Raw genomic sequence first — 21,199 nt, 5'->3', positions numbered from 1 at the left:
ATGTTGTTAAGTAGGACCATCGATACACATTGGACAATGAACTCTTTATTGCCACCTCGTATCTCTGTCTCTTCTAGGAGGTTCTTGACTGCCACAATGGTGTCCCTTTGTGGTATGTTGGTGTAGAGTGACTCTACATCGAGAGTCACCATCAGTTCATTTCCTTCATCAAAAGGGATCCCTTCCACTTTGGCTATCATATCAGCCGTATCTCGGATATATGATTTCTGTTCTGCTACTAAGGGCTTGAGGAATCTATCAGCGTATTGGCTTAAAGGTTCCAACAAGGAGTCAATTGATGCTACTATTGGTCTAAGAGGGGGGTTATTTAGACTCTTATGGACCTTGGGTAGTCCGTAGAACGCGGGGGTTTTTGGGTTAGTATTATTGAGGAATTTCCATTCCTCCTCAGTGATTTTATTCTCCTCTAGGGCTCTGTGCAGTAGTGTCTCTACATCTTTTTGCAGTTTCTTTAGTGTCATTTGAGAGACTCTTGAATAGTGTGATTCGTTGGAAAGGAGGGCGAGTGCTCTTTGGTCATAATCTGATGTATCAAATACAACTACTCCTCCCCCCTTGTCAGCGGGTTTTATAGTTATACTACTGTCCTCTGACAGGGATTTGATAGCCTCTCTCTGAGCTTTACTGATGTTGTGCTGTTGGAAGTGCTTTTTCTCTAGTAGGATACCTATTTCTATTTTTACAATTGACTCAAAGGTCTCTAAGTTCTTGTCGACCATTCCTAAACTGGGGGTAAAGGTTGATTTCGTTCTCAAACCCGAATCCAGGGGTTGCTCTCTCACAGGTCTATTTTCAAAGAACCGGCGTAGGCGTATTTTACGGAAGAAGGCCCTCAGGTCCTTTTCCAATTGAAATTTATTTATGCCCGTGGTTGGTACAAAGTTAAAACCCATCCCTAACACTTGCTTTTCTGTGTGTGTAAGTGCTCTGTTAGAGAGATTTATGATGGGTGTCTTATCTAATGCCAGTAGACTTTGTTTCTGGTTCTCTTGTATTCTTGAGGGGCCGGGGTCTGTTGGTATTCCTGGTCCTGCTCTCTGGGAGCTGTTCTCCTCGGGTATTGACCTCTCCCTCTGCCCCGAAAGCTCCCTCTGCTTTTCTGTGGGCGTTGATCTAAAAAAGGGGTTTCATACTCCCTGTTGGGTCCTGTGTACTCTCCGTCTTCTCTGCACAGTTCCTCCTCCTCAATACTGCTTTCGGATGTGCCTGAGAAGTGTACATGCCTAGGTCTCCTAGGTTGAAATCTTGGTTGGAATCTGGGTCTGGGTCCCTCGTTCCTGTTATATTCTGCCTTCTCGGTATAATAGTCCTTCCTCAAAAATGGATAAACCACCTCCTGGCTAAATTTGTTTATATCTTTTCTAAGTTTTTGAGTTTTCTTATTAGTTAGGTATTCACAGTATCCCTTCATATCTTGGTTTATCTCTTCTAACCTTTTTTTTGCCTCCTCTACTATATTGCTGTCTAACAGAACCTTCTCTAATTCCTCCATCTCTTTTATTTCTATCAAGACCGTAGTTTGAGCGGTTTCGATAATAAGGAGCATTAGATCCCTGCTACACCTATTACAGATGAAAGTCCATGTTTCCAGGAACTTTGGGTTGTCTACAAATAACCCTGGCTCATTACGTATTTGGAGACTTGGCAGAGTACTGCAAAATATGCAACTATATTCCTGTTTAGAGTATTATATGAAACCTGTTAACTATGAAACTTTGGGATTGCGCCACCGGAACGTCACTTTTTCTGATGTTCCGTTGGCGTGATGCCCTGCTCCATATTTACAAAATGGTATTAAGCCATTTTGTGTGACTTAACTCTGCTTTGTAAATATGGTACCCTTTCAATGAGATATCTGTGTGAAAGGGGCGTACAATGGGTGTTCCAACGCAACACCCATTGCTTTCTGATGCTGCCTGAGATTTACAAGGATGTGTAAATCAGAAGCAGCGCAAAAGCTAAAATGCAAATACAGGCGTTATATTGGCACGAGGAGAAATACTTTTATTTCTCCTTGTTTTTGCTCTTTTTATGTGTGCTGCATTTTGCAGCACATATAGAAAGAGCAACTCCCCTTTAAAGATAGTTTATGGACATAAACAATCATTCCCTGCCACGCAGACACCCTTGCACCGTCCTGCAATACAGTCACCATTGCACCATGGCGCGAGGGTGGTGTCTGGGTTGTCACTAGGCATCTATTTTTAGCACTAGCCCAAGGGAAAAGGGTGCACCATATTTTTGTAAACATGGTGCATCAATGCGTTTATTTAAATGCTGCAGGCTCAGCACGGCAAAATTGCCACAGCGCCGCGCTGTGCCATTTCCTTGTAAATATACCCCTCCTCCCTATAATTTTCTCTTCTCGCCACCTAAGCAGTCTTTACAATCAAATATTCCCATATCAATATGAATATGCCATTTAATCCCTCGCCCTTTATTGCCTCTCGCACATGAGAGGCAGTCATTTATGATCTCCCTATTTAGTGAAGCATGTGGGTTTGCCTAAATTGAACGCCACAAAAGGAAGGGGGCCAATTTAATTTTATCTTCTTCATAATACATCCCAAGCTATTGATGCATAATGCAAGTAGAACATGGTGGGACGCCCAGAACTCACCTAAATGCTCTGTTCTGCTTGCCTTGGAGGGCACTGATATTAGAATAAGCCCAGATTCCTGAGCTATATGTAAGAAATGAAAGGCATTTTCTCCTTTAGACCTCCAGGAGGGGGTTACAGGTTTCTTCCCATTACGGTTGGACAAATTAAAATGTACCTCACTGAGCTTTAAAGCTCTGACGCACTTACGCAATACAGGGTCCCCAATTTTCTCTTGTATCCATAACTATGACCAAATATGAGAAGTCCTGAGTTTGGGCAACAGGGTGACTTTATAAAAATATGCCCGGATCTTGTGTTACCTAGGCTTGCAAACCATAATAACGTTTTTAGATTGGTAACCAAACCTAAATTCCCCATAAAAGGTACAAATTCTTGCACTAACATATTAAGGCCATTGGGGGTTCTAGAGAGTTAAACTGTATCACCTGCATTATAATAAATCTGGGACCTTTTTCCTGCCAATTGAGGGGGCATCCGATCCTGAATTGACCAGGGCTGTACCTAGGCCCTTCATACATAAAAGAAACAATACAGGAGCCGGGACATAGGCCTGACACACCCCTCTCCCTAGCTTGTAGCTGTCTGTCCATTCACCTGGTAGGCCAATCTACGAAATTAGAAAATGAGTGTTAATAGAGCTGAGCTCTGAGGGCTCCAGGTAGGCTGTCTGGCCCTGGCATGCAGGCAGGGGGAGCTGCAGTGCTCTTAAACTGCTCCTTGTGGGCATGTTTGCTAAAAAGGATAAAGGGGCAATATGGACCTTAGATTGTGACCTCCCCCTTGGTCCTGATTAAGAGGTGGGCGGAGTGGAATTCCCTTGTGCATTCTGCTGCATTCAATCGTGATTAGTCCTGTGTTCCCACACCATGTTTTACCGGCTGAGGAACAACTGACTTGATTTTCACATACAGCTGGTAAAGTTGCTTGAAACTTTGACTGCAACATGAGCCAGGCCTCACAATCTGGCCATGCTCAACCTTTTTCTGCAACAAAAGGTGACCATGCCCCTTTTTAACATATATTTCTCTTCTCTCCTCTACCATCCCTAACCCCATCACTACAACCCCACCCTGCCCCAAAGGCCCTGCTTTCATTTACTACCTACTCAGAATAGGTGGTAAATGAGGGTGTTAAACTCTTCAGAAATAGGAATTTTGTGAGAAATGCTGCACCGTACGTAATGCCGGGTCTGCCAGTAACAGTAATTCTTTACAAAAGGAAATCCTGCCTGGAATGCTGTCAGCCTCCTAACCAAGGCTCTAGTAGTATCCCGGTGCCAGGAGCAATATTAGTGAGGAGGCAGGAAAGAGCAGTGCTGGACAGAAAGATAAAAGCCTTCTTGAAATAAATATTTCTCCCAGCGTCATATTACACTGAAGAGGCTTGACGTTCTCCACAGTGTCCAGGGAGGGAGCACACTCAGAATCAGCAGAGGCAGAATGCTCCTTTTTAAATTGTTTTTTCACATGGATTAGATAAAAAGCCACAGATCTATGGACAGTTTAGAACTAATGCAATATTCCAAAACTCCCACAGTACCCAAGAGGACCGATTCCCTTATTACATGAAGGCCTGCATAATACGCGTTCACAGGCACACGTACATACACAAAGCTGAGGCAGCCGAGGTTGAAGAGATCTGGTAGGCTCTGGATTTAGAGCTGATTCTTAAGTTGCAGTGGTTGGGTAGACTTCGATTTTATACAGCAGTATTATCTTCGATTTTGGATAGATTTCAAAAGCCACTATTTTAGACAAGTCATCAATTGTTTACCTATATTCTTTAGACTCGTGAATGTGACAAAAAAGCTATTACTCAGGAAGAGATTAAAAGGAAATAACATATGCAGGCTTTGTAACCTAGGAGAAGAAAACATCTTAAACCTATTGTGTCTTTGCCCGGATCTGGAAATCGAAAGAACAACTACGATTAAAAGAATGCTTAACATGCTTAGGGTAAGGACATGTAGACAGGCACTGATCGCAAGTCTTAACCCAGAAGATTTACCGATGAATTCTGCGCTTGTTAAATTCCTTTGTGCGGTACAGAAGAAATTGGATGTTTTTTGATTGACCAAACAACAGACTATGTGAATATGGAATTTATAAAATGCAGCTTTTTTTCCTTTTTTATGCGTATAATATATGTTTTATAATTTTAAATTTGGTAAAGTTTTATCTGCATTTTTGTAAGATTTTAATTAATTAAACAAATAAATATATATATATATATTACTCAGGTTACACAGATTTAAAAGCCTCAAGTGTCAAGTGTATGCTATTACAGCCAACAGCAAACTTAGTATTATACACACCGAGCACAGGGGTTTGAGGCTGTACGATATTGCACCTATCCACTAGTGTCACGCTAGTATCTACAATTTTTAGGTGCTAAGGACAGGAGATCCAGACCCTTAGGTCTCCCTGAGACTAAGAAAGTCTCAAACATACACAATTTATGTCAATGTCCAGCACTCTACAGCAATGTAAAAAACAATCTATTTCTATGTAGTATAATAACAATGAAAAAAGCAATATTCTTTTTGGATGTACACCATTGAGTCGTAGTATTTCATTCAGTCAATCCTGTTAAGTTAAGAGTCTTCAATGGATGAGTGGTAAATTCTTTATTTGGTTCAAAAAGCAAGGATTCTATCTTCATAAAAACAATGTTGTAGCCGGTGCCTACGGACTTCTTCAGGGCCACAAATAACACATATATATACATTAATTACAATTTATACATATATACAATTTTCATGATCTACTTATACTATCAATTTTTTAAAAGTCAAAAATATATATACTATTTACATACTTTACATTTGTTTTACTTTTTGAAATCAAAATGACTCCACTGAAGACTTTCTTTCCTACATAGTTTCCAGTTTGTTCAAATTTGGGACTGAATTTTTTTTATATATATCCTTCCCATAGGAGCACAACCAGTTAGCATGTATTTTTACGGTACGGTGGGTAGAGCAAAATTATTACCGAAGCTGAGATAAGCAGTGAAAACACCATTTGAACAAAAATTGTTAAAGGTACTAAGATAAACAGTTTAGAGCAACATTTGGGTGACCATAATTTTTCTTTAAAAAGGAGAGAACCTTTGAGTAAACATAACATTTCCTTTGAAAGGGCTATCCATAAATTTTTTTTAAAGACTGTGAAAAATCAAAAACTCTGCTGTTGTGTCTGTACACCTTATTTTTTAACCCTTAGAACATTCCTTGATTTTCTATTCATCACAATTTAAATAAAATATGCATAATATGTCTTACCAGGTAAGTCACTGTCTTTATTTAGGTAGAGTTTATCTGTTTCTTCATCTAGAGAGTTAATTGCGAGTTACTTCCTTAGTGTATTTTCACAAACATTGTGGTGAATATCTAAGAAAAATATTTATACAGTTTGTTTATTATGGAAAGGTCCCTCCTTAATTTCAGTTCAAAGCTAATGCACAAAAGAGCAAAGTGTCATACAAAGTTTATTGTTAGGCACATAGGTGTCTATTATCACATTGTGTATTAGCCTACCTTATGATTAGTGAATATTGTCTTCTCATTGGGGGTCCCGTGTCTGTGAAATGTGTCTCGCACTGTCTTTAGCGAAGGTCTTTACTAAGCCGGATTCTCATAGATCCAACTTGCTATTAAAGCAAATGATATGCACTTTATTTAGTTTATATTATAGACCGAAAAATGCAAACATTTGTATTGTTTAAAATGTGCTTAGAGCTAGACAATACATAGTAACGTGACCACCATTTGATTTAATAAGCTTAATGAATATTAGTTGGTTTAAAAATACTTTTTAGGCTGGTGTCGCCATAGATTTGTCATCCATTGTTTAAAAATTAGGGAGGCTTCCATGTCTTAGAACGCTAACTAATTTTTTAAGAGAAAGGACAAAACACATCTATAACATGAAAAAGTTCTTTCCAAGAAGCAAATTATCAGTGATATTGTTGTCTAAGGCGCTTATTATCAAAGGGGAAGAAGTGGCAATCCCTGACTAACATTTTTTAAGTTTCAGAGATTAAATCAAAAAAACGTCCTTAAGTTAGTTCTATGCTAAGCGTATCGAGCAGAGTATTCCCTTAACACTTACTTGTTTTGTATGTAAATCCCGTACTTCATGGCCTCGTAACCACATCGGCTTACAAATGAATGTGGTTTGTCCTTGGTTTAAATAGCCCGCTCGGATCTCTCAATTGAGCACAGCTGATCGTATTTTTGGAAAGACATCACCCTTCGCGTTGGTGCATGAGCGCCATCTTTAAGTGTACCTATACGCTTCGTTATTCAAAGAAAATATAGCGATTCTGTCTAAAGAAGGTTCTATCCAATAGGGCAATACTATATTTTATCATACGGTTTTGTACCAATTTTCGCGTCTGTCTATTCATGCATCCAAAAACCGCCAGTATTATACTCAATGTAATGCTTGAAATAACAGACGCCATTTTGAAATGGTCTCATTTCATATGTGGTATTGGTGCGAATCCTCATTTACAATTGCCTATATGTTAAAAGGAAATAGTATAAAGTGCGTTTATTTTAAGAAATAATACTTATTGCCATTTCCGTATTTATTTATGATAGGTAATGCAGATCAATGTTATATCTGACATATAGTCATTACTATATTTAAAGATCGATATAGTTAATTGAATTTTATGTTATATCACTTTGTCATACAAATATCTAATAATTAATGTAACACGTAAAAAAGTCACGAGCGTTTCAACCGTATGCCAGTGTTGCATATCGGAATTCAATTCAATTCAATTCAATTCAGTGATTTATATAGCGCGCTACATACCCAGAGGGTCTCAAGGCACTTGGAGAAGGGTGGGGAGTTACTTGTCGAATATCCAGGTTTTACGTTGTTTTCTGAATGCTAGGTGGTTCTGGGTGAGGCGAAGGTGAGTGGGAAGTGAGTTCCAGGTTTTAGCCGTCAGGTAGGAGAAGGATCTTCCTCCCATGGTGGTTTTTTTGATGCGAGGTACAGCAGCAAGGGCTTGGTGAGAGGAGCGTAGCTTGCGGGAGGGGGTGTAGAAGGAAAGTCGTGTGTTGAGGCATTCGGGTCCAAGTTCGTAAAGTGCTTTGTGTGCGTGGGTTAGAAGGCGGAATGTTATCCTCTTATTGATTGGAAGCCAGTGGAGGTTTTTCAGGTGACCAGAAATGTGATCTTTACGCGGAATGTCTAGAATGAGTCTGGCTGATGCGTTCTGGATGCGTTGGAGTTTTTTCTGAAGTTTTGCGGTGGTGCCGGCGTATAGGGTGTTTCCGTAGTCCAGGCGACTTGTAACCAGTGCGTGGGTGACCGTTTTTCTAGTCTCAGTGGGGATCCAGCGAAATGTTTTTTGAGCATGCGAAGAATATTGAAGCAAGATGATGAAACTGCGTTGACTTGTCTGGTCATCGAGAGTGAGGAATCCAGAATGACGCCCAGGTTTCGTGCGTGGTCTGTTGGGATGGGTGCTTTTCCAAGGGATTCTGGCCACCACGAGTCGTCCCAGGCGGAGGGGGAGGTACCTAAGATAAGGACTTCTGTTTTGTCGGAATTCAGTTTCAGGCGGCTGTGCTTCATCCATTCGGCTACTTCTCTCATTCCTTTATGTAGGTTGGTTTTGGCGGTGTTAGGGTCTTTGGTGAGTGAGAGGATCAATTGAGTGTCATTAGCGTAGGAGATGATGTTGAGGTTGTGTTGACGTGCGATTGCCGCGAGGGGGCTCATGTATACGATGAAGAGGGTGGGGCTGAGTGAAGATCCTTGTGGCACGCCGCAAATGACTTCAGTGGCTTCTGATTTGAATGGTGGGAGGCGGACTCTCTGAGTTTTTCCGGCAAGGAACGAAGTGATCCAATCCAGTGCTTTTCCTTGAATTCCGATGTTTCGGAGGCGTTGTAACAGGGTGCTATGACAGACTGTGTCGAAGGCTGCGGAGAGGTCGAGGAGGATGAGGGCGACGGTGTCACCATTGTCCAGTAGAGTTCGAATGTCGTCCTTTGCTGCGATGAGTGCGGTCTCAGTGCTGTGTTTGGCTCGGAAGCCGGACTGTGAGGAGTCGAGGGATTTGTTGGTTTCGAGGAAGGCGGCGAGCTGGTTGTTGACAGCTTTCTCGATGACTTTGGCCGGGAATGGAAGGAGTGATATGGGGCGGTAGTTTTTGAGTTCGGTGGGGTCAGCTGTGGGTTTTTTCAGAAGGGCGCTGAGTTCGGCGTGTTTCCAGCTAACTGGGAAGGTGGCGGAGGTGAGGGAGCAGTTGATGACATCTCGGAGGTGGGGTGCGATGATGGAATCTGCTTTGTTGAAGATGTGGTGAGGGCATGGGTCTGTGGGGGATCCTGAGTGGATGGAGTTCATCAGGCGCATGGTATCATCCATGGAGATTGGGTTCCAGTCATTAAGGATGTTCAAGGGGGGTGAAGGTGTGGCAGAGGTTGGGTGGGTTGGTCTCCGGGTTGGTAGTCGAAGCTGTTGTGGATGTCTGCGATTTTGTCGTGGAAGAACAAAGCTAGGGAGTCGCAGAGGTCTTGAGAGGGAGTGATGTCGTTGGAGTTGGCAGTGGGGTTGGTGAATTCTTTGACGATGTTGAATAATTCCTTGCTGTTGTGGGCGTTGTTGTCAAGTCGGTCTTTGAAAGCGGCTTTCTTGGCAGTTCGGATCAGTTGGTGGTGTAGGCGGGCGCCATCTTGGAAGGGTTTATGTTATAATATTATTGATGTCCACCAGAAACTATTGTATATCTTTCAGAATATATGGAAAAGATGTTATCGTGCATATGCAATCATCGAACTTTATTGGTGAATATTAGCTCGATAATTAAATATATTGAACATATTTATGTATGGGTTAGAAGTAAATTATCTAGGAACCTGACTTTTTAGTTTTAAACTATTGTTTTGTAGAGCATAGATGGAATTTTGTTTTCTAGTCAAGTATCTATATAATGCTCCTTCCAACCTGTTAGCTGTAAGTTCAGAGTGAATACAGGTATATACTGGAGGAGTATCTATAGTAACTAGATATACTACTTTGGATAGCGTATTTTAGTTGTCTACTTGTGAAGAGGAGGGAAATTTTTTTACTGTTTGGCTCATTTATAAAAAATGGTGTAATTCATTGTTAATGTTAAGTCCCAATGTTGTAGCCCATAGGCGACAAATCCATCCTGCCTCTGCCTTTCTCAGGTTTATTTCCCTATTGCCTCCTCGAGGTGGGTTTTTTATTTGTTCCAGAGCATGGAACCATATATCCCTTTTCTCAGGATGTTGTTCCTGTATGTGGACAGCTACGGGATATTTTGTGTCTCTGTTTTTAATTGCTCGTACATGCTCTTGTATCCTGATTTTTAGGCTTCTAACACTACTGCCCACATAAATTTTACCGCAAGCACATCCCAAAACATATACTGTGTGGGTTGTGTTGGAATTTATGAAGGTTCGTATTGTATAGTTTTTCTGGGTATTATATTTGAACTCAGTCTTTTTATTGAGTCCAATCTTGCAAACTATGCATGAACCACAGATGTGGAATCCTACTGGTCTACTTGGTAGCCAGTTTTTAGATGAGGATGTGCTATTAGTATTAGTTACATAGCTCAGACATAGTTTTTTCTTTAATGTTTCTCCTCTCCTGTAAACAACTCTTGGTTTGTCTGGAATAGTTCCAGCTGGCATTGGTCCAGATTTAAGTAGGTGCCAGTTCTTACGAAGAATATTATAAATATGATCACTATATGCATTGTATTCTGTTATGAATAGCACTTCATCATTTTTATTGGAGCTGTTTGTTTTTGATTTAAGGGTGGACTTTCGATGTATCTGAAGGGCCTTTGATTTTGCTTTTTTTAAACATTGTTTCGAATATCCCCTTAATGCGAAATTGTTTTGAATTAAACTAAGTTGTTTTAAAAAACTTAGGGTTTTCACTACAGTTTCTACGAGCCCTGATCATTTCTCCGTAAGGTATTGCATTGATGGTGCTCTTTGGATGTGCGCTCTCAGCATGCAATACACTATTGCATGCTGTGGATTTCCTATGGATGTCACTGTGTATTCATCCAAAGAGCACCATCAATGCAATACCTTACGGAGAAATGATCAGGGCTCGTAGAAACTGTAGTGAAAACCAAAATTTTTTAAAACAACTTAGTTTAATTCAAAACAATTTCGCCGAAAGGGGATATTCGAAACAACGTTTAAAAAAAGCAGAATCAAAGGCCCTTCAGATAGATCGAAAGTCCACCCTTAAATCAAAACCAAACAGCTCCAATAAAAATGATGAAGTGCTATTCATAACAGAATACAATGCATATAGTGATCATATTTATAATATTCTTCGAAAGAACTGGCACCTACTTAACTCTGGACCAATGCCAGCTGGAACTATTCCAGACAAACCAAGAGTTGTTTACAGGAGAGGAGAAACATTAAAGAAAAAACTATGTCCGAGCTATGTATCTAATACTAATAGCACATCTTCATCTAAAAACTGGCTACCAAGTAGACCAGTAGGATTCCACATCTGTGGTTCATGCATAGTTTGCAAGATTGGACTCAATAAAAAGACTGAGTTCAAATATAATACCCAGAAAAACTATACAATACGAACCTTCATAAATTGCAACACAACCCATACAGTACATGTTTTGGGATGTGCTTGCGGTAAAATTTATGTGGGCAGTAGTGTTAGAAGCCTAAAAATCAGGATACAAGAGCATGTACGAGCAATTAAAAACAGAGACACAAAATATCCCGTAGCTGTCCACATACAGGAACAACATCCTGAGAAAAGGGATATATGGTTCCATGCTCTGGAACAAATAAAAAACCCACTTCGATGAGGCAATAGGGAAATAAACCTGAGAAAGGCAGAGGCAGGATGGATTTGTCGCCTACGGGCTACAACATTGGGACTTAACATTAACAATGAATTACACCATTTTTTATAAATGAGCCAAACAGTAAAAAATGTTCCCTCCTCTTCACAAGTAGACAACTAAAATATGCTATCCAAAGTAGTATATCTAGTTACTATAGATACTCCTCGAGTATATACCTGTATTCACTCTGAACTTACAGCTAACAGGTTGGAAGAAGCATTATATAGATACTTAACTAGAAAACAAAATTCCATCTATGCTCTACAAAACAATAGTTTAAAACAAAAAAGCCAGGTTCCTAGATAATTTACTTCTAACCCATACATAAATATGTTCAATATATTTAATTATCGAGCTAATATTCACCAATAAAGTTTGATGATTGCATATGCACGATAACATCTTTTCCATATATTCTGAAAGATATACAATAGTTTCTGGTGGACATCAATAATATTATCACATAAACCCTTCCAAGATGGCGCCTGTCTGTTCCGGTATGCAACACTGGCATACGGTTGAAACGCTCGTGACTTTTTTACGTGTAACATTAATTATTAGATATTTGTATGATAAAGTGATATAACATAAAATTCAATTAACTATATCGATCTTTAAATATAGTAATGACTATATGTCAGATATAACATTGATCTGCATTACCTATCGTAAATAAATACGGAAATGGTAATAAGTATTATTTCTTAAAATAAATGCACTTTATACTATTTCCTTTTAACATACAGGCAATTGTAAATGAGGATTCGCACCAATACCACATATGAAATGAGACCACTTCAAAATGGCGTCTGTTATTTCATGCATTACATTAAGTATAATACTGGCGGTTTTTGGATGCATGAATAGAAAATTGGTACAAAACCGTATGATAAAATATAGTATTGCCCTATTGGATAGAGCCTTCTTTAGATAGAATCGCTATATTTTCTTTGAATAACGAACACTTAAAGATGGCGCCCATGCACCAAGGGTGACGTCTTTCCAAAAATACGATCAGCTGTGCTCAATTGAGAGATCCGAGCGGGCTATTTAAACCAAGGACAAACCACATTCATTTGTAAGCCGATGTGGTTACGAGGCCATGAAGTCCGGGATTTACATACAAAACAAGTAAGTGTTAAGGGAATACTCTGCTCGATACGCTTAGCATAGAACTAACTTAAGGACGTTTTTTTGATTTAATCTCTGAAACTTAAAAAATGTTAGTCAGGGATTGCCCCTTCTTCCCCTTTGATAATAAGCGCCTTAGACAACAATATCACTGATAATTTGCTTCTTGGAAAGAACTTTTTCATGTTATAGATGTGTTTTGTCCTTTCTCTTAAAAAATTAGTTAGCGTTCTAAGACATGGAAGCCTCCCTAATTTTTAAACAATGAATGACAAATCTATGGCGGCACCAGCCTAAAAAGTATTTTTAAACCAACTAATATTCATTAAGCTTATGAAATCAAATGGTGGTCACGTTAGTATGTATTGTCTAGCACTAAGCACATTTTAAACAATACAGATGTTTGCATTTTTCGGTCTATAATATAAACTAAATAAAGTGCATATCATTTGCTTTAATAGCAAGTTGGATCTATGAGAATCCGGCTTAGTAAAGACCTTCGCTAAAGACAGTGCGAGATACATTTCACAGACACGGGACCCCCAACGAGAACACAATATTCACTAATCATAAGGTAGGCTAATACACAATGTGATAATAGACACCTATGTGCCTAACAATAAACTTTGTATGACACTTTGCTCTTTTGTGCATTAGCTTTGAACTGAAATTAAGGAGGGACCTTTCCATAATAAACAAACTGTATAAATATTTTTCTTAGATATTCACCACAATGTTTGTGAAAATACACTAAGGAAGTAACTCGCAATTAACTCTCTAGATGAAGAAACAGATAAACTCTACCTACATAAAGACAGTGACTTACCTGGTAAGACATGTTATGCATATTTTAATTAAATTGTGATGAATAGAAATCAAGGAATGTTCTAAGGGTTAAAAAATAAGGTGTACAGACTCAACAGCAGAGTTTTTGATTTTTCACAGTCTTTAAAAAAATGTTATGGATAGCCCTTTCAAAGGAAATGTTATGTTTACTCAAAGGTTCTCTCCTTTTTAAAGAAAAATTATGGTCACCCAAATGTTGCTCTTAACTGTTTATCTTAGTACCTTTAACAATTTTTGTTCAAATGGTGTTTTCACTGCTTATCTCAGCTTCGGTAATAATTTCTGCTCTACCCACCATACCGTAAAAATACATGCTAACTGGTTGTGCTCCTATGGGAAGGATATATAAAAAAAATGTCAGTCCCAAATTTGAACAAACTGGAAACTATGTAGGAAAGAAAGTCTTCAGTGGAGTCATTTTGATTTCAAAAAGTAAAACAAATGTAAAGTATGTAAAAGGTATATATATTTTTGACTTTTAAAAAATTGATAGTATAAGTAGATCATGAAACTTGTATATATGTATAAATTGTAATTAAAGTATATATACGTGTTATTTGTAGCCCTGAAGAAGTCCTTTTGGACGAAACGCGTAGGCACCGGCTACAACATTGTTTTTATGAAGATAGAATCCTTGCTTTTTGAACCAAATAAAGAATTTACCAACAGCAAACTTACTCCACACATTTCACTGATCTTACTGCCTCAAGACTAAGGTCCTAGTTGCGAGTTTGGCAGTGTGGCAGTGGGCCACCACACCAGTGTCCCGCTGCCACACTACCAAACTTGTCCACACACCGCCCGCCAGATTGTGAGTTTATTTGTGGTCTGGTGGGTGGTGCGTTGGTGGACCCACGGTGGTGCCTTTCAAAGGCTCATATTTGAGCCTTAGAAAGGCACCACAATGGGAGTGCCAAAGCATGTTCCTGCACGGCATGGACTGTGCAGTCAATGGCGTGCAGGAACCAGGGTGCCTACAGACAGGGGAAACACCAGGGGCCGTATTACGGAAGGTGCCCTGGGAGCGCAACAGGCGTTTGTTCCCAATTTTGGAGCCACCGGGGCACTTTGGTATTATAGAAGGGGGTGCAGACTCTTGTGCGCCCCCTTCTATAATACTGATAGCACTAGTGCACCTGTGCAAATGAGAGAATTTCTTTGACTCTGTGCCTGCGCCATATTACAGATGTGGCACAGAGTCAAAGAAGCCCTTAGGAAGCGCACTGACAGTGTGCCATTTAAAAGGTGGTGCACTGTCAGTTCGCCTCCTGACAGCAGCCCTCTGCAGGGGGTAAAGGAGGTCCCATGGACCCCCAGATATCGCCTTGCAGGTGGGTGCAGTCAGTAACTGCCCTCGCCTGCAAGAGGATCTCCAAAAACCCTTTGAAAGTGCAGGCGGGTGCCGCCTGCACAGTGAAAACATTGAGCAGCTGCTGTGTGTTTTCAAATGAATGCGCTGCCCTGGGGGATGTGAGAGTTCGTGACTGCCCTGGGGCAGCGCATTCACCATAAAAGGGTGTATTATCATTCTTTGTGCCCAACGAAGCTTTCCAAAGGTGTGTAATACAACCCAAGGTGTCCCCCTGCATTCACCCCATGGCCCAGACGCAACAGTGGACCCTGTAGGGACCCCTTAGTTTCCTCATGACCACGCTTTCCATGGCAGGCTCACTGCCATGAAAACTATGGCAGTGCGGAAACTCGTAATATACTTGGCGGTGCAGCAGCGCCACGGCCAACATATTACAGCCTCAAACCACTGCAAGACTGAAGAGAGATTGCAGATCCCCAGTGGAAGCAGCGGTCCTATGGCGGTCCGACTGCCAAACTTGTAATAGGGTGGTCGGACCACCGGTGCAGCAAGGCCTGCACCGACACCACAGGTTTGGTGGGCCATCAGACCACTGACCTCGTAATTAGACCCTAAAGCTCTGGAGCTATCTTCCTTTTTATAGAGATCTTACAAACTTAAGAATCTGACACCTGAGATATCTGTCATGTCACACTGATCTTGTGGCCTATCACAGCAGAGTTGATCCTCGGGTAACTCAGTTATCTCCCATTCAGACCTCTGACAATAAAGCAATCCCGTGGGCCAGAAGGAATTTACAGATACAGGCATTCACAGCAGAGCTATCACTCCGTTTACATAGTTTTCAAAACTCAGATTTCTATCTGCACACATGCCACTATCTTTTACCAGATGTGAGATCTTACGAGTGCAGGTCTATTACAGCAAAGCTACTTTCACCAGCATAAGATATCAGGAAATTCAAAGATCATACAGATACATACCTAGCTCTGAAGAGCTATCCCTCAGGTTACACTTATCTCACAGTTAGAAAAAGTATTCCCCAAGTTACACAGATCTTACAGGCTCATACCAATATCAACAGATTTATCGCTCAGGTTTCTAACTTAGGAAACGTACTCCCCAGGCGAAAGATGTTCCAAATTACAAATGACGGGCAAGTCAAGAGTGGTAGAACACTATTCAGGATGGCAAACTTTTAAAGGCCCAAAAAAGTCTTAGAATGCAAATGATTCGCTCCCAAAAGTTCCAAGAAAAAATGTAGAAGAAAAACGAATCTGTGAACAAAAGGGTTTAAGTTTGTTTTTATAAAAACTACCTACACCTGGGTGAGCTGAGAACATTTAACATTGCATTTTAGCTGTTCCTTTGCCCGTTTTCAATAAGATGCAGAATGAAGATGGAGGGATGATTGCTATTCACAGCCTGGCTGACTTGTTGCCTCCTTCTGCTCCATTCACACTAATGATTGGTTGCCAGTGTAGGCGCGTCGAGGTATTGGCAGGTGAGAGGGCATGGGTACCAATATCGTCATGGGCATGCAAATTCTGCCCAACACAAACCTGAATTTATATTATTGCAGCAGCACCTTCAATGCTGAATTCACGCGACAACGAAGTCCTAGTAGTCCCTCGCTGCCTGCATGAATCACCCCAGGCAGTTTTCTTGTGAAAGAAGATGCAGGCAGTTCAGCTGAACGAACTTAATCAGAGTGGGTGATGACTGTGCTGCCAGTTATAGCATCATCCGCCTGGAATGGTTGTCAGAGTTCCGTGAGGAGAAGGGGATCTTGGAGCGCTGGGAACAGGCTGAGCACGAGGAACCATGTCAGGGTGGTCCGGAGGCTGGGAGGCCATGTCCATCAGATTTTAAATATGGCTGGGTCTGAATTGGGGTGGTGAAGTGAGCTAAAGAATGAAGATGGGTTCAACCAAGACCTGTGACTGGGGGTGAGTGTCTGAAAAGTTTCAGTGCTCCGTCCATCATCTCCTTGTGTTTGATCAGGTTTATTGGACCAGTAAGAGTACACAATCGCATGCAGGAAGGGACTACAAGCCTAGCAGGAGCAGGTAAGACTTGTGTAAGGTACAGAGATAATAGCCCTTCTGCAGCATTGCTACAGGACCAGAGTTAGCTTTTGCTGAAGGGCAAAAGACCCCCCATGTTCCAAGGCTGTAGAATCGACTACATCAGCTCTGACTGTTATAAGGGGAGGGAGGCAGGTGAAGAGAGGCAATCACCATGAATCAGCCTTGGGCTGCAGGAAAGGACACAGCTACGAGTCCAGAAGCCCGTCTGAGGGAGTGTACTTCCTCCCCAGCATCACCAGGCACCAGGGCACATAACGGGAAGCTTGAAGCTGGCTGCAGGTGAATGGTGGGCACCCAAGCTTGGAATACGTAGCGAGCGACAGCTCTTCCGTGCCCCAAGGAACATAGCACTACAGAAAATTGCACGCACCTACAGGAAAGATGATGACAAAAGATGGTTGAATATTGGATAACTAAAGGTGTGCATCCTGCCTTCATAAACAGGCACAGAAAAATGAGGCATGTTCAGAGCTGACCCAAGGCATTGTGACCCATTCATTTGATGCTTTCAATGCCACTCAGGTGTCAGGTTGCAGGGATGCTGGCACCAATTTTTAACCACATCCTCCCTTCCACCATGCATGCTGCAAACCACTGCCGGCCCACAATGTCCTGCACGCTGCACTAAATGTCTCTGTTGCTGCAAAGTTATAGTATTGAGCCACAGAGGCCCAATGGGGTACATTTCCAATTGGACCTGCAGCCTGTAGCTTCATCTGGATGGAAGTGATATCATATGACACTGTCCACCTGCCCCTAATACACACATACCGACCCCAGCTTCCCTCAGAAAGGACTCACAAGACATTTGTGGGGTATACACCCCCCCATTGAATAGCTACCCCCTGCTTGCTGTGGCCTATTTCACACTCACGACAGAGTGGCGTGACGCAGAACTATCTGCCTCTCCCTGCATAATGTGAAGAGAGGCCTCAGAGTCTCCCATATCTCACAGATATTTATTGGCCTTGAGCTGAATGTGTCCCCTTGAAAGGTTGGGGGGCCCTTAGTATACCCCCTGATTAGCAGGGGCTGCAAGGGCCTGAGTCACACCCCCTTGTCACAACACCTCCTGACAATATCAAGAGTGCATGGATGCCTGTTACAATGGGGAGTATGTCCAAGGGGCGGGCTTCACTCTTGGTTCAAGAACCTTTGTGATCTGCAGTCACTCTATCCCTGAAGCTTTCCTTATTTTGCTCAATGGAATACAATTAACTACTACTGTATATTTTGTTTTCTGCTCAGCAGAGAAGTTGTGAAATTAGAAATTAGTATTCATATTGTGATTTGTAAATGAAGATGTAAGACAGGCAGCCAAAGACAAACAAAACTGATGTGAAACCCATAAATGAGCCTATTTGTGCTAAATAGAAACAAATGCTCACATAAACAACTTTCTCAATTATGACGGTGGTTTTGCTGTAACATAAACATTCATAACAATTTAGGAGAACCCGCTATGAAATTGCTCGTGGTTTGTCATAATGCCAATTACGTGAAAACACATCAATCACGTCAATTATTTATTGCTTAACAAATGAGTAGTTTATGGACAGAGTGAATCTGTTTCAGGTTAGCAGCAATTATGGACAAAGGTAAAACACAAAGTCATTCGCAGCGCACAACATGATGTTTGCATTAGCTGTGGGGTTTTAGTTCTTTCTGTATGTCTTTGCTTGATTTAGTTTTGCTGTCTCTTGTCCCTAGCTAACACGCAGGCACACACGCACACACACAATGTTACTTCTTGCCTTTATTTTACATGCGAGCACACTGGCACATGCACACTACACGTACAACATGTGCCCGTATTTTGGACACTGATTATCACCTTCACATCCACAGGTACACATACACATACAGGAATCCCTTCTCATTTCCGCACCCAAAAGCGTGCATTCACTCGCATACATAGTTAAACATTAGCAGCCTGATTCATCAACGGGCCGTTTTGCGAGCCCCTAATAGCGAATCATAGCGATTCGCTTTTAAGGACTCGCAAAACGGTAATCATGTAGGAATCGCATAATAAAATGCGATTCCTACTGATTCCTTATTTGCGATTAGCAAATTGCTAATCGCAAATAAGGAATAACTCGCCATTCATTCCTATGGGCCAAAAGGCCCATAGGAATGAATGGGGAGTATTCCTTATTTGCGATTAGCAATTAGCTAATCGCAAATAGGATTGCGATTTGAAGGGTGCCAGGGGTGTCCACAGGACACCCTGTAGCACCCCTCAAATGAAATTTCACACAGGTGTTGCACACACACATGTCCAAAGGACATGTGTGTGTGTAACATGCAACTCAGAAAAATGCATTTAAATGCATTTTTCTGAGTTTTCGCAATTTACCGCAAGGTCTGACCTCGCGGTAAATTGCGGCAAGAAATTGCGAATTCGCAAATTTAAATTGGATGTTGAATTGCATTTAAGGAATCTCTAATAGAGATTCCTTAAATGTAATTCCTCGCCCATTTGCGACATCGCAATTAGCGATTTTTGCATTTGGGATGCTGAATCCCAAATGCAAAAATCGCTCTCGCAAAGGGCCGGATTCTCAGAATCCGGCCCCTTGCGAGCGCAATTTAGGTTCATGAATCGGGCGGAAAGTTTCCCCTTCAACCTTTACACCCACATGCGTGCACGCACCGACACTTGTGTTTACAAATAGTTTTTCTCATATTACCACAGCAAGAAAACATATATGATTTTGCACACAATGCGACTATTGTAAACGGAAACACAGATGTGTACACACATTCAATTAGGCACGTGATATAAATAAGCGGCTTCTTAACCACATTAAAATAGATACACAAACATGACATCAATTGCTAACTCTATGCCCAGTGACACAAACACGCACGCAAAGACACCCCCCCATACATATACACACACATGGGGATGCCACCTCTCAGCATATCACCCACATACGGTATATAGAAGTTTCAGATACAAGAACAAAAAACACATTATAACATTTCATTTTTGCATCAATAGTTAAGTACCCTCATTACACTAAAGGAGAAATATTTATATAGGCGCAAGGGCGCTTATTATCTTTATATCGAAATACAACGAGACACACACAAACGAAGACATTTTTTTGGGTTAAACTGTAAGAACCATGCGGCCTCATTACCATCACAGTGAGACCGCCACTGACAGGCTGTCGGTGGAGGTCTCACCATCATCATAAACCCATTTTCTGCCTGCCATATTACAATGGTGGGCGGTTCCGTGGCGGTCGGAAACTCCAAACGCCACGCATCCGATGGGCTCCTTGAGCCCACTGGTGCATAGGAGGCCTTCCTATCCCTAAAATGATGGCGGTGCCTACCAGGCACTGCCGTAGGAATTAGGATGGTCCCTCCCTACCAGCCTTTCCATGGTGGTCCACCCACCATGCAAATGCTGGTGGGAATGGACATTGGGGGCCTCCCTTCATCCCGAGCCCTTGATTGTGGAGGAGCACCTATGGTGCTCCCCAACAGTTCCCTGTACCAAGAGACAGGCACTACATGGTGCCTGTCACATACTACCGGGATGTGTTACACATACCGTTTGTTCATTGCGGTGGGTGCTGCAGTCAGCAGCACCCACTGCGATGGAAACCCTGGACAATGCGACCGCCACGGTGGAGGTTGCATTGTAATTTGTCCTGTAGGACCCCCCCAACACTAAGTCGGGCGGTCCACATCTCCTTTAGGGTGGCGGGTGGATGTGAGTCTGCCCGCCATCCTAATGAAGCCCAAAGTTATGATTAAAGATGGATTTATTAAGGCAGGGTGTAACAGATTAAATCGAAAAATCAATGTTTATTACATAGAGTAAACACTATTGTGTCATATGATGTCCCCAAATTGGAAAGCATTTTTCTGGGATAGTGAAAGAGCACCTGCACAACCTTTTTATGTTGGAGTTGGGCCTGTGTGCTCTGACCCTTCTTGCAGAGATGAGCAAAGTCAACTTTGAAATGCTTTTGAAGATATTATTTGAAATAAGCTTTAAAGAATTACTTAAAACTAAACTCTGGTTGAAGATATACTTTATAATGTATTGTTTATTGAAAATGTGTTGCTACGTAAAACATGACAAGTCCCCATCTTTCTGAAGAAGACTCTGAATACAATACAGCAGATGAGGTTTGAAACATCAATCAAGTCAATGGTTTGATTAGAAATTAAGGCACTGGCTGGTCCCATTATTACAAAATTATAGGCCTCCATTTGTTCTGAAAATGTATCAACCATGTACTTTTCATGACTTTTAAA

The sequence above is a fragment of the Lissotriton vulgaris genome, chromosome 4_1, assembly GCF_964263255.1.
Source record: "Lissotriton vulgaris chromosome 4_1, aLisVul1.2, whole genome shotgun sequence".
Taxonomy (NCBI): Eukaryota; Metazoa; Chordata; class Amphibia; order Caudata; family Salamandridae; genus Lissotriton; species Lissotriton vulgaris.
The sequence above is the reverse complement of the archived record's forward strand: the minus strand, read 5'-3'. Positions refer to the sequence as shown.